At 43.7% G+C, this 13,871-nt stretch overlaps 1 protein-coding gene across 4 annotated transcripts in view; it reads left to right on the top strand.

Annotated features, from left to right (window-relative positions):
- Positions 1–13,871, top strand: part of FAM193A (family with sequence similarity 193 member A) — a 201,403-nt gene that overhangs the window by 51,092 nt on the left and 136,440 nt on the right. The gene's annotated exons all lie outside the window — the stretch shown is intronic.

The following is a 13,871-nucleotide window of genomic DNA, read 5'->3' as shown; positions in this document are numbered from 1 at the left end:
AATACCCTGCCATTACTCTGCAATACCCTGCCATTACTCTGCAATGCCCTGCAACACTGCAATGCCCTCCAACACTCTGCAATGCCCGCCAACACTCTGCAATGCCCGCCAACACTCTGCAATGCCCGCCAACACTCTGCAATGCCCGCCAACACTCTGCAATGCCCGCCAACACTCTGCAATGCCCGCCAACACTCTGCAATGCCCGCCAACACTCTGCAATGCCCGCCAACACTCTGCAATGCCCGCCAACACTCTGCAATGCCCGCCAACACTCTGCAATGCCCGCCAACACTCTGCAATGCCCGCCAACACTCTGCAATGCCCGCCAACACTCTGCAATGCCCGCCAACACTCTGCAATGCCCGCCAACACTCTGCAATGCCCTGCAACACTCTGCAATGCCCTGCAACATTCCGCAATGCCCTGCAACACTCCGCAACGCCCTGCAACACTCCGCAACGCCCTGCAACACCTTGCAACACTCTGCAACACCTTGCAACACTCTGCAACACCCTGCAACACCCTGCAACACCCTGCAACACCCTGCAACACCCTGCAACACCCTGCAACACCCTGCAACACTCTGCAACACCCGCCAATACTCTGCAATGCTCTGCAACGCTCTGCAACACCCGCCAATACCCTGCAATGCTCTGCAACACCCGCCAATACCCTGCAATGCCATACTCTGAGATACCCAGCCATACTCTGAGATACCCAGCCATAGTCAGTGATACCCTGCAATACCCAGCCATAGACATAGACACCTCCCGCCGCCCTCCGGTGCTTCTACCGAATCGCTAATACGATCAAAGCCAGAATCTTTTTTTTTTTTTTTTTCAGGCTTCCCAGCTTAGAGGTGAGATGCGGGGTCTTATTGACCCCACATCTCACTGTAAAGAGGACCTGTCATGCCATATTCCTATTACAAGGGATGTTTACATTCCTTGTAATAGGAATAAAAGTGATCAAAAAAATTATTTTTGGGGAAAAAAATGTCAAACTAAAATAAAGTAAAATGAACAATAAAAAAAATGTTTTTTTTTAAAGCGCCCCTGTCCCCATGTGCTCGCATGCAGAAGCGAACGCATACGTAAGTCCCGCCCACATATGAAAACGGTGTTCAAACCACACATGTGAGGTATCGCTGCGAACGTTAGAGCGAGAGCAATAATTCTAGCCCTAGACCTCCTCTGTAACTCAAAACATATAACCAGTAAAAAATTTTTAAATCTTCGCCTATGGGGATTTTTAAGTAGCGACGTTTGGCGCCATTCCACGAGCGTGTGCAATTTTGAAGAGTGACATATTAGGTATCTATTTACTCAGCGTAACTTCATCTTTCACATTATGCAAAAATTGGGCTAACTTTACTGTTTTTTTTTTTTAAGCACAAAACTGTTTTTTTTCCAAAAAAAAGCATTCGAAAAATTACTGCGCAAATACCGTGCGAGATAAAAAGTTGCAAAGACCACCTTTGTTCTCCAGGGTGTTTGCTAAAAAAACATATATAATGTTTTGGAGTTCTATGTAATTTTCTAGCAAATAAATGATGATTTTTACATGTAGGAGAGAAATGTCAGAATTGTCCTGGGTGCTCCAGAACACCTGATGGCGCTCCATGCATGTTGGGCCTCTGTATGTGGCCACACTGTGTAAAAGTCTCACACATGTGGTATCGCCATACTCGGGAGTAATAACAGAATGTGTTTTGGGGTGTAATTTGTGGTATGCATATGCTGTGTGTGAGAAATAACCTGATAATATGACAATTTTGTGAAAAAAAAAAAGTAAAAAGAATCTTGATTTTGCAAAGAATTGTGGGAAAAAAATGACAACTTCAAAAAACTCATCATGCCTCTTACTAAATACCTTGGAATGTCTTCTTTCCAAAAAGGGGTCATTTGGGGGGTATTTGTACTTTTCTGGCATGTTAGGGTCTCAAGAATTGAAATAGGCCGTCAGTACTTCAGGTGTGATCAATTGTCAGATATTGGCACCATAGCTTGTGGACTCTATAACTTTCACAAAGACCAAATAATATCCACCAATTTGTACTTATTTTTACCAAAGATATGTAGTGGTATAAATTTTGGCCAAAATTTATGAAGAAAAAATTACTAATCTGCTAAATTTTCTAACAGAAACAAAGAAAAATTCATTTTTTTACAGAATTTTCTGTATTTTTTCTTTTATAGCACAGAAAAAAAAAAAAAAACGAGTGGTGATTAAATACCACCAAAAGAAAGCTCTATTTGTGTGAAAAAAAGGACAAAAATTTCATATAGGTCCAGTGTTGCATGACTGAGTAATTGTCATTCAAAATGCGAGAGCACCGAAAGCTGAAAATTGGTCTGGTTATTAAGGGTGTTTAAGTGCCCAGTGGTCAAGTGGTTAAAGTCGTGCTACTTCACTTAAAGTAGCAGAATTTGAAAGTGGCACAGGTGTCTATGGAAGTTGCACCCAAAATCTCAAAAAATAGAGCAGCAATCTTTTTTTCAAATCGGTGCGTCATTTGAAATTGGAGTCCCACCGATTTTATAATGTTTCCACCCCTGTGCTTGACTGTAGGGATGGTGTTCTTGCGGTCACAATCACCATTTTTCTTCCTCCAAACACTGCAAGTCGAGTTAATGGCGAAGAGCTCAATTTTAGTCTCATTTGACCACAGCACTTTCTCCCAATCCTTCTCTGAATCATTTAGATGTTCATTGGCAATCTTCAGACAGGCCTGTACGTATGCCTTCTTGAGGAGGGGGACCTTGCGGAAGCTGCAGGATTTCAATCCATGGCGGTGTATTGTGTTACCAATGGTTTATTTGGTGGCTGTGGTCCCAAATGCCTTTAGATCATTCACAAGCTCCTCCCATATAGTTCTGGGCTGATCCCTCACTTTTTCCATCCTTTCCCCATGAGGTGAAATCCTGCATGGAGCCCCAGACCGAGGGGGATTGATGGTTATTTTGTATTTCTTCTTCTTTTGAATAATCACTCCAACAGTTGTCTCCTTCTCACCAAGCTTCTTGCTGATGGTCTTGTTGCTCATTCCAGCCTTGTGCAGGTCTACAATCTTGTTCCTGATGTCCTTTGACAGCTCTTTGGTCTTGCCCATGATGGGGAGGTTTGAATGGAAGAAAAAGATTCTGTGGACAGGTGTCTTTTATAGACATAATGAGTTGTCATTAAGAGCACTTTCTTAAAGCAGTTGTATACCATCAGAAAAAAAAATGTAAAAAAAAAATAAAAACCCTGTAAGGCACAGACATAATGAGGTGCATACTAGCTCATTATGAAATACTTGCCTAAGAACGAGGTCCCTGTACTGCAGGCTGGTCCACGCCGAGGGAGCTGACGTTTTGCCCTCAGCGTTTCTTCCAGGTTCGAGGCTCTGGTGCTGTGAGTGGCCGGAGCCGCGATGATGTCACTCCCGTGCATGCGCGCGAGTCTTCTACCCGGCACTACCGGACCTTCAGCCGGCCATTTACAGCGCATGCGCCGCTGACATCAGTGGCTGCATGCAGGGTGAATATCTCCTAAACCATACAGGTTTAGGAGATATTAATTTTACCTACAGGTAAGCCTTATTGGCTTACCTGTAAGTACAAATTAATAAAGTATCTGTGTACTGCATGAGCACATACTGTATCCAGTCTGTGGGAGCCAGAATTATTGTTGATTGGTAGAGGATCAAATACTTATTTACTCACCGAACTGCAACTCAATTTATAACCTTCGTATCATGTTTTTTTTTCTGGATTTTTGGTTTATTTTCCCTCTCTACCATGTCTTTGTAAGTGGCCATTATTATTATTATTATTATTCTTCAGGATTTATATAGCGCCAACAATTTGCGCAGCGCTTTACAATATGAGGGCAGACAGTACACTTACAATACAAATCAATACAGGAGGGATCAGAGGGCTCTGCTCGTTAGAGCTTACAATCTAGAAGGGAGGGTCAAGTTGAAACAAAAGGTATTAACTGTGGGGGGATGAGCTGATGGAGAAAATGAAAATACAGTTGTTAGGTGTGGGTGGGGTAGGCTTCTCTGAAGAGAAGTGTTTTCAGGGATCTCTCGTCTAAAAGCTAATAAAGTAGGAGATAAGCGGACAGATTGGGGTAGGGCATTCCATAGGATTGGAGAGGCTTTGGAAAAGTCCTGGAGGTGAGTATGGGAGGAGGTGATGAGGGAGCTAGAGAGCAGGAGGTCTTGAGAGGAACAAAGAGAACGAGTAGGTTGGTATTTAGAGACTAAGCTAGTGATGTAGCTGGGGGCAGAATTGTGGATGGCTTTGTATGTAGTTGTTAGTATTTTGAATTTAATTCTTTGGCTGAGCGGAAGCCAGTGGAGGGATTGACAGAGAGGAGTAGCAGACACAGAGCGATTGGTAAGGTGGATGAGTCTGGCAGCGGCATTCATAATGGATTGAAGAGGTGATAGACTATGTAGAGGTAAGCCAATGAGGGAGTTGCAGTAGTCGAGGCGGGAGATGACCAGCGAGTGAATTAAGAGCTTTGTTGTGTCATTGGTTAGAAAGGGGCGAATTTTGGAGATGTTGCAGAGGTTGAGACGGCAGGATTTGGACAGTGATTGGATGTGTTGCTTGAAGGAGAGTTCAGAGTCCAGGACTACACCTAGAACACCTACACCTACACACTACACCTAGAACCTTGGCGTGAGGGGATGGGCTTATGGTTGTGCCATCAATTTTGACAGGGAGATCAGGGGAAGGGGCATATGGGGGAGGAACAATTATAAGTTCGGTTTTGGATAGATTGATTTTGAGGAAGTGATGTGACATCCAGACTGATATATCTGATAGTAAATTAGTGATACGTGAGGAGACAGAGGGAGTGAGCTGAGGGGTAGAGAAATGGATTTGGGTGTCGTCAGCATAGAGGTGGTATTGGAAGCCGTGGGAGGCTATCAGTTGACCCAGGGAGGAGGTATAGATTGAAAATAGGAGTGGTCCAAGAACAGAACCTTGGGGGACCCCAACAGAGAAAGGAAGAGGAGAGAGGAGGAAGTAGAGTTGTAAGAAACGCTAAAGGTGCGGTTGGATAAGTAGGAAGAGAACCATCGTAGAGTAAGGTCACGGAGACCAAAGGTGTGGAGTTTTTTAAGAAGGAGGGGGTGGTCAACCGTATCAAAGGCAGCAGAGAGGTCCAGGAGGAGGAGTACAGAATAATGTCGATTGGTTTTGGCCGTTAGTAGATCGTTTGTTAGTTTTAGGAGAGCAGTTTCTGTGGAGTGTTGAGGACGAAATCCAGACTGAAGGGGATCGAGAAGGCTATTATCAGCGAGGTGGACACTAAGTCGGTTGTAGACCAGACGTTCGAGTAGTTTGGATAAAAAGGGGAGCAAGGAGATGGGGCATAGGTTGTTAGGATTGGATGGGTCCAGTGAGGGTTTTTTAAGTATGGGTTTGACAAGTGCATGTTTTAGAGAGTTGGGGAAGATGCCGGAAGAGAGGGAGAGATTGAAGATGTGAGTTAGAGAGTGTAGCATAGAGTCAGAGGGTGAACGCAGCATTTGCGAGGGAACTGGATCCAGAGGGCAGGTGGTAAGGTGGACATTACCAAGTAGTTTAGCAACTTTGTCTATAGTGGTGGGGTTGAAAGAGGGAAGTAATGATTGTGCCTGTGGGCATGATGTGTAAAGCGTGGAGGGTATCAGAACAGTAGAGATCTCCGCGCGAATTGTATCAATCTTCTGTTTGAAGTGATTAGCAATCTCCTGGGCAGAGAGTGAGTTGGCGGGTGGAGGCGGTGGAGGACGAAGTAGAGAGTTGAAAGTAGAGAAGAGTTGACGGGGACGGGATGATAGGTTGCTGATGAGAGTGATAAAATAGTTCTGCTTGGCAGAGAGGAGGCTAGAATTGTAATTTTGGAGGGCAGATTTATATTGGTTGAAATCTTTCTGAGACTTGGTCTTGCGCCACAGGCGCTCATGAGCATGACTAAGTTTTTTAAGACTTCTAGTGACATCTGTTTGCCAAGGTTGAAGGGGTCGGGGCTTGATTCTGTGTGTAGTGAGGGGGGCCAATGGCCATCACCTAAAGCTTCCTTGTAGATTCAACCATGTCCACCGCCATTAGAAAACTGAAACCATTTTCTCTTTCGAAAAGATTGTATTGAATGAAAGACTTAGACCCTTTTCACACTGCTGCGCCCATAGCATCCGTGGTAAAACACTGCTATTTTTAGCGGCGTTTTACCGTCGGATTTGCAGCACATTTCGGCTGCTAGCGGGGCGCTTTCCCCCCAACTAACAACCGCAATAGCGGCGTTTTGCAGTGCTGCCCCATTGATTTCAAGGAGCAGCGCTCCTTCACTGCTCCAAAGAAGCTGCTGACAGGACTTTTCCTGACGTCCTGCCAGCGCACCGCTCAGGTGTGAAAGCCCTCAGGCTTTTACACTGGAGACAATGGTGCAGCAGTTTGAGGGTGGATTGCAGGTGCTATTTCTAATGCTATAGCGCCTGCAAAATGCCCTTGGTGTGAAAGGGGTCTAACAAGAATTACTTATGCATAATATGTATTTTTTTTTTTTTTTTTTTACTTAAAGGGAAATTATACATGTGTGTTTTTTTTTTCTTTCTCTCTGAGCCCAAAAAATCATATAAAATGTAGTGCTAGACAACGGCTGGGAGGGGTGACTTCACCTATGGGCTTTAGTAAGCCTACCTGTTTGTGCACCCTATTCTCCCCTGCAGCAGCTGCTGGCTGACTCAGACGCCAAATCACTTAATTGGACTGGAGCGTCCTGAAAATAGGTCAAGCGTACAGATCTATCTTAGACAAGCTAGGTGTTATAGGGGGATTTCTTGGGATTCTTCTGGAATTTTACTTTCACTGCTGGTTAACGCTAGGGCGATGCAGGAACCAGTGCAATTCCAGTGCTGGTTTTCTGCATGGCACAGGACTCGCAGGCAATTCACCCTGTCCTATGCGAACTGCTTCAGGTGTCAATAAAAAGTTACCGTATATACTCGAGTATAAGCCGAGATTTTCAGCCTCTTTTTTGAGGCTGAAAGTGCCCCCTCGGCTTATACTCGAGTCACCGCTGTCTGACTGCTCGATCAGCGTATCGAGCAGACAGACGGCGGACATTAAAATTCAAAAGCCGCGCCTCCTTCTCCGCCTCCGCCTGTGATAGGCGGAACACTGAATTTCCCAGCAGTCAGTGTTCCGCCTATCACGGACATCCGTTCATTCTCATACTACGGACGAGTATGAGAGGATGTCCGTGATAGGCGGAACACAGGCTGCTGGGAAATTGAGTGTTCCGCCTATCACAGGCGGAGGCGGAGAAGGAGGCGCGGCTTTTGAATTGTAGAATGGCCGCCGAGAAGAGCGGCGATCCTGGAGCGGCGATCCATCGGCACGGCACGGGACAGAGGAGGCACGGGACAGAGGAGGCACGGGACAGAGGAGGCACGGGACAGAGGAGGCACGGGACAGAGGAGGCACGGGACAGAGGAGGCACGGGACAGAGGAGGCACGGGACAGAGGAGGCACGGGACAGAGGAGGCACGGGACAGAGGAGGCACGGGACAGAGGAGGCACGGGACAGAGGAGGCACGGGACAGAGGAGGCACGGGACAGAGGAGGCTCGGGACAGAGGAGGCTCGGGACAGAGGAGGCTCGGGACAGAGGAGGCTCGGGACAGAGGAGGCTCGGGACACAGGTAGGCTGGACACACACACAAGGCTGCACGGACACACACACACACACACACACACACACACACACACACACACACACACACACACACACACACACACACACACACACACACACACACACGGATGGATGGATACACACACACACACACACACACACACACGGATGGATGGATGGATACACACACACACACACACACACACACACACACAGGGATGGATGGATGGATGAATACACACACACACACACACACACACACACACAGGGATGGATGGATGGACGGACACACACACAGGGATGGATGGATGGACACACACACAGGGATGGATGGACGGACACACACACAGGGATGGACGGACACACAGGGATGGACAGCCATGTCTCACCCTCGGCTTATACACGAGTCAATAAGTTTTCCAGTTTTTTGGGGGTAAATTGGGGGCCTCGGCTTATATTCGGGTCGGCCTATACTCGAGTATATACGGTAATAACACCCCCAGATGGGTTCACATATCACAGTGCAAACTGTCAAATGGTGCAAGAAACATATTGCATGGGTGTGAAAAAACCTATGTGGTCCAATTTCAGTGCAGGCCTAGAAAAGGGTCCTGGCTGACTACTCATCGCACAGACATATGCACAGCGGTCCGAATCGCATGCCATGTCTGAAATGTGTCTGAAAAGAGACAGGTTCTGCATCGCACATTGAAAGCTCTGTGTAATGGGTTCAAAGGGGCACCACGTGTGTATACACATACTATAGGTTCAGAACTCATGAATTAAAAAAAAATTGGCTCTCTTTTTACATTATATGTTGGATTGTGGAGTTGTGTTCTTTGTTAGCATATGTTAACCACTTGAAGACCAGGCCCTTTCTGACACTTTTTTTTATTTTCAACTAAATCAGTATTTTTTGCTAGCAAATCACTTAACCCCAAAGCATTATAATTTTTTTTATTTTATTTGCAGAGACCCTAGGAATAAAATGGTGTAGGGCTGAGACAACTAATCGATTAATCGACAACCAATCGATTATGAAATTAATCGATTAATATTTTCATAATCGATTAATCGGCCAGTAACAAAATGGGGTTAAAGTTGATGAGTCTGATATTTACCAGATTGACCCTTTAATAGTATATCTCTCCTCTAATAGTATATACAGTATATCTCCTCTAATAGTATATACAGTATATAGCCTATAATAGTATATACAGTATAACCTCTCTAATAGTATATACAGTATAACCTCTCTAATAGTATATACAGTATATCTCTCCTCTAATAGTATATACAGTATATCTCTCCTCTAATAGTATATGCAATATATAGCCTATAATAATATATACAGTACATCTCTTCTAATATATACAGTATATCTCTCTAGTATATACATTATATCTCTCCTCTAATAGTATATAGCCTATAATAGTATATACAGTACATCTTTTCTAATAGTATATACAGTATATCTCCTCTAATAGTATATACAGTATATATCCCCTCTAATATATACAGTATATCTCTTCTGTCTGTTATTCTCAGAGTGGATTAGATATTTTGCTCCCTAACCATATAGTTGGTTATTTATATTTACCACTGCATATAGAGATATTTAAGAATAAATTGCCTTTTTTTTAAAACTTTACATATTAACTAAATTAGACACCACACCTTTTTTTTAAGGTTATTAACCGATTAATCGAAACAATCGGCCAACTAATCGACTATGAAAATAATCGTTAGTTGCAGCCCTAAAATGGTGGTTGTTGCAATTTTCTATGTCAGACTGTAATTGTGCAGGGGTTTTGCAAACGCAATTTTTGGAGAAAAAGTACACGTTAATGAAATAACCCTTTCAGTGCCAATTCCGTACGCACCTACAGAACTGGCCACAGGTGGCCAAGTCCATACGGACCTATATTCCTCCAATGCTATAAGCTCGTGGCCACTTCAGTGACCATAAACTTATATCAGAAATGTTCAGCAGAATCTTCTGAACTAAACAATAGCTCTGATTAGTGGCTAACAAGCCTCTGATCAGAGTTATCCGGCTCTCTACTTGTCACCCACTGCTACCTCTGCTATTGCACTACCTCAAATGATTGTTCTGTCCCCCCACACACTGTCCTCTGCCTATAATATTTACCCCCCCCCCCCCCCCCACACACACTCATTTTCACTCCCCCCCCCCCCCCAACCCCACCAGCATGGATCTCTATGGATCCATTGCAATTGTTGGCTCCCTCCGCTGCCACTCCCGCCGGAAATTGCACAGTTAAACTTTTTGTTGGTGGATTACTTATTTGAATTGGCATCCATTACCAGTCTATTGGTGCAAGTCTAATCTCGTTCAGGAGGAAGTTATTTATATTCTTGGAGCTGAGGACTGCTGAGACTGCCATGAGATGTTGCCTACTGCTTAGATGTTTTATAAATATTGAAAGGTTTACCTGTTTAGAGTTACAGAGGAAGTCTGGTGCTAGAAATGTTACTCTTGCTCTAATGTTTGCAGTGATACCTCACATGTGTGGTGCAAACACTGTGTATGCATGACCTAAACATGCGTTCCCTAGTACGAAGGGATGGGTGCGCTTCAATTTTTTTTTTTTATTCATAATTGTCACTGTCCCTTATTTATTTTTTAATTTTTACATTTTATATCACTTTTATTATTACAAGGAATGTAAACATCACTTGTAATAGAAATAAGGATGACCAGTCCTCTTTATGGAGAGATTGAGGGTCAAAAAGACCCCAAAAATTAGATCTTTTGCTTCATATAAATTGTTCACTTCCTCCAAGGCCATTGAGGCGATCAAAAGCGATCTGGTCTTTGTCCAGCCAGCTGTACCAGCGAGAGAGGATGGGGGGTCCCTTCCCAATGCTTCTGAAAGCATTCCAGCGGCTAATGAGCCACTTGGACCACTTGCATGAGTAAAAAAAACTGCCTGATATCTTTAGCCATAACCCCGGTTAACCACCTGAAAAGTGCAACATATATTTATATATTGCAATCTGCAAGTGGTGATTTTTGAATGTGCTGCCAGCACACCTTTTAAGACCTGGGAAATTGAGCCCTTGCATCCCACGTTTTGATTTTTTTTAACTACTTGCTGTTCTTAACCACTACAGCTCTGGAAGGTTTACCCTCTGTCCTGACCAGGCCACTTTTTGCGATATGGCACTGCATTTCTTTAACTTACAAATGCGCGGTCGTACAACGCTGTACCCAAGTAAAATGTGTCCTTTTTTTTCCTGCAAATAGCTTTCTTTTGGTGGTGTTTGATCACCTCTGTGTATGAATTATTTTTTTGTCAGAAACAAAGAATGACCAACAATTTTGGAAAAAAAAATATATTTTTTTACTTTCTGCTCTAAAACGTATCCAATAAAAATGTAAAAAAAAATCTAATTTCTTCATCAATTTAGGCCAATATGTATTCGGCTACATATTTTTAGTAAAAAACAAAGGATCCATGTCTTCTGTCATCATGGAATGACAGTCTGCCTTGTTTACATAGACGGTCGTTCTGTGTGAGTACTCAACGATCCGCGGGTCCCGGTAGATTTTACACAGTGGGAGCAAGCTGCCGGCGGCCCACACTCAAAACTTGGAAGTGCAGAATCGTGTGTGTGTATATGTATGTATATGTATGTGTGTGTGTGTGTGTGTGTGTGTGTGTATATATATATATATATATATATATATATATATATATATATATATATATATATATATATATAAATATGTGTGCGTGCGTGTATATATTAGTGTGTGACTGCACAGAGCAGCCGCCCTGTAGCAGGAAATCTGCTGTGGGGCGGTGATAAAGTGGTAAAACCAATCTCACGCCAGCCATTAAATTGGTAGTTTTTTTTTTTTTGATCTGGTGGGCTGCTATTCAGAAATTCCCTACAGCTGTGGTTGCCGGCTTGCAGCTCTCAATAAACTACCAGGGAGCTGTTGACCGCTCTAGGTAGTTCATTGTGTCGGGGAGACAGCTTACACAGCCAGTTTTTTATTTACAAAGGTGAACATATCTCTAATGCTAAATTGATAACCGGTAAAGGCTTTTAGATTTAGGTAGTTTTTGCCATTTCTCAGGCACAGGCTATTTTGCTTCTCAACATGTTTGCTCATCTATTTACTTGGCACAACCCCAATGGAGTGTTTTGTGTCTGTACTCAAATTTGTGTATTTTTTTTTTTCACCTGACAATTTGCATATGATAAAGTGCCACCATTTTATTCTACAGGGACTTTGCTTTCAGAAAATATAATTGTTTGGGGGTTCCAAATTTTCTAGTGTACGACTGAGAGCCTGAGTCAGCTGCTTCCACACCCTCCACAGCCTGGCATTCCATTGAGCTCTGCAGAGACTGAGCAGTGGCTGACAGTCACCACACTCTGCTCAGTGAAGACTGAGAACCGAGCAATCGGCAGTCATATGATCGCTTAGTTCTGGGTCTGAGAGCTGGTGGTGGACAGCTGCAGCATTGGGCTGATGATGCAGCCATATCGGTGCATATGTACAGCATATACATTTATTTTATTTTTCCTGCGCTTATCCTTTTAAGCTGTCAAGGCCTTCAAAAGTCAGGTACAAGAATGGCCTGCTGTGCGTACAAATATGTTTACTATGGCAGAGATGGGAGTGATTATTTGAGCAATACCGACAGTCAGGTAGCCAAACATGTCTAATCAACATCCTCCCCCCAGACAGCCGCCTCATGATAGGATCCTTAGGCAGGCTATAGATGCTGCAGATTTCTTTTCCAAGAAATTGATTCCACAATCAACATAGCCAATGTTGACCGGGGAAGCTGCCCCTGCCGGGAGAAGACAGTGATTACCGCTAGCGAGCGGCTATAGTAGCCTGTTGCGATAATCGCAAGCAAATCCAGCAGGGGGTTGCTTCAGCTATTGTGAACAGGGAGCCTTTCAAAAGATTTCTTTCCTAGGTACTGTAATTAAAACCCTGTGCTTCTTGGTGCTTTTATGTTGTGCGTGCGCGTGTGTGTGTGTGAGCGTGTGCGTTAGTATTGCAACAAATTTTTTTAAAGTGGGTTGTATAGTCTTTTGCACAACTTTTACCTACACGTAAGCCTATAATAAGACTTACCTGTAGGTAAAAAAAATCTCCTAAACCTGTACGGTTTAGGAGATATTCCCCTCGCAACGCACCGCTTACTGCAGCGGTGCATGCGCACAGGGGATTCTCGTCTGAAAATCCGGCAGATGCCGGACCCTGCCGGAAAGAATGAGGAGATACCCGGAAGACACGACGAGGGAACATGTCGGCTCCCTCGGCGTGGATCGGGCCAGATGTTGGAGCCTCGTTCTAAGGCAAGTATTTCATAATGAGCTAGTATGCGATGCATACTAGCTCATTATGCCTTTTCCCTTGCAGGTCAGAAAAAAAAAAAACCTCAGCGGGTTTACTACCGCTTTAAGGTTATGGAACTAAGCAGTCTTATTTAATATGCGGCAAAAGTGGTCTTGTGTAAACATTAATCATACATTTGCAGTGCAGCATATTTTCTTATTGAAGCCTGAACTGTTTTAGTATTTAAACACAACGTGTGACTGAGCACCTGCAGTAAATTGGCTGCTTGCAGACAATTCGGGGAACTGAACAAGGTCAGATATTGCCTGTGGACTTCAAGGCAAACATCCCAGTTGTTTCAGTCAGTTCAGTCTGTTATGTGGATAAACAGGCAATTGTAAATTATGCGTATTTATGCGGATTGATTATTCCCTATACTTTGGGTGAAAGTAGTAAAGCATATATGTAAACCTGTCTGTGAAAAAAAAACAGTTTGGCTCCTTTCACACGGGTGCCTCCATTTTGTGGGATCTGCTTGCTCAGTGGGGGATCGATCCCCTGATCCCTACTGAGCAGGTGGCTAAAAGGTCTGCCTTCACTTACTGAGCAGAGCTGAGACGGGCCCAGTCCCATTTTTATTTTTTGCGCTATAAACATAAAGCGACAATTTGGGAACAAAACGCATTATTTTTTACTTTTGCTATAATATCCCCCAAAAATATATATTAAAAAAAAAGTTTTCCTCCGTTTAGGCCAATGCGTATTCTTCTACATATTTTTGGTAAAAAAAATCGCAATAAGCAATTGATTGGTTTGCGCAAAAATGTATAGCGTTTACAAAATAGGGGATAGTT

The sequence above is a fragment of the Lithobates pipiens genome, unplaced genomic scaffold (genome assembly GCF_037356315.1).
Source record: "Lithobates pipiens isolate NorthernLeopardFrog02 unplaced genomic scaffold, aLitPip1_a1.2 Scaffold_13, whole genome shotgun sequence".
NCBI lineage: Eukaryota > Metazoa > Chordata > Amphibia > Anura > Ranidae > Lithobates > Lithobates pipiens.
This window is presented reverse-complemented; position numbering and strand designations above follow the sequence as displayed.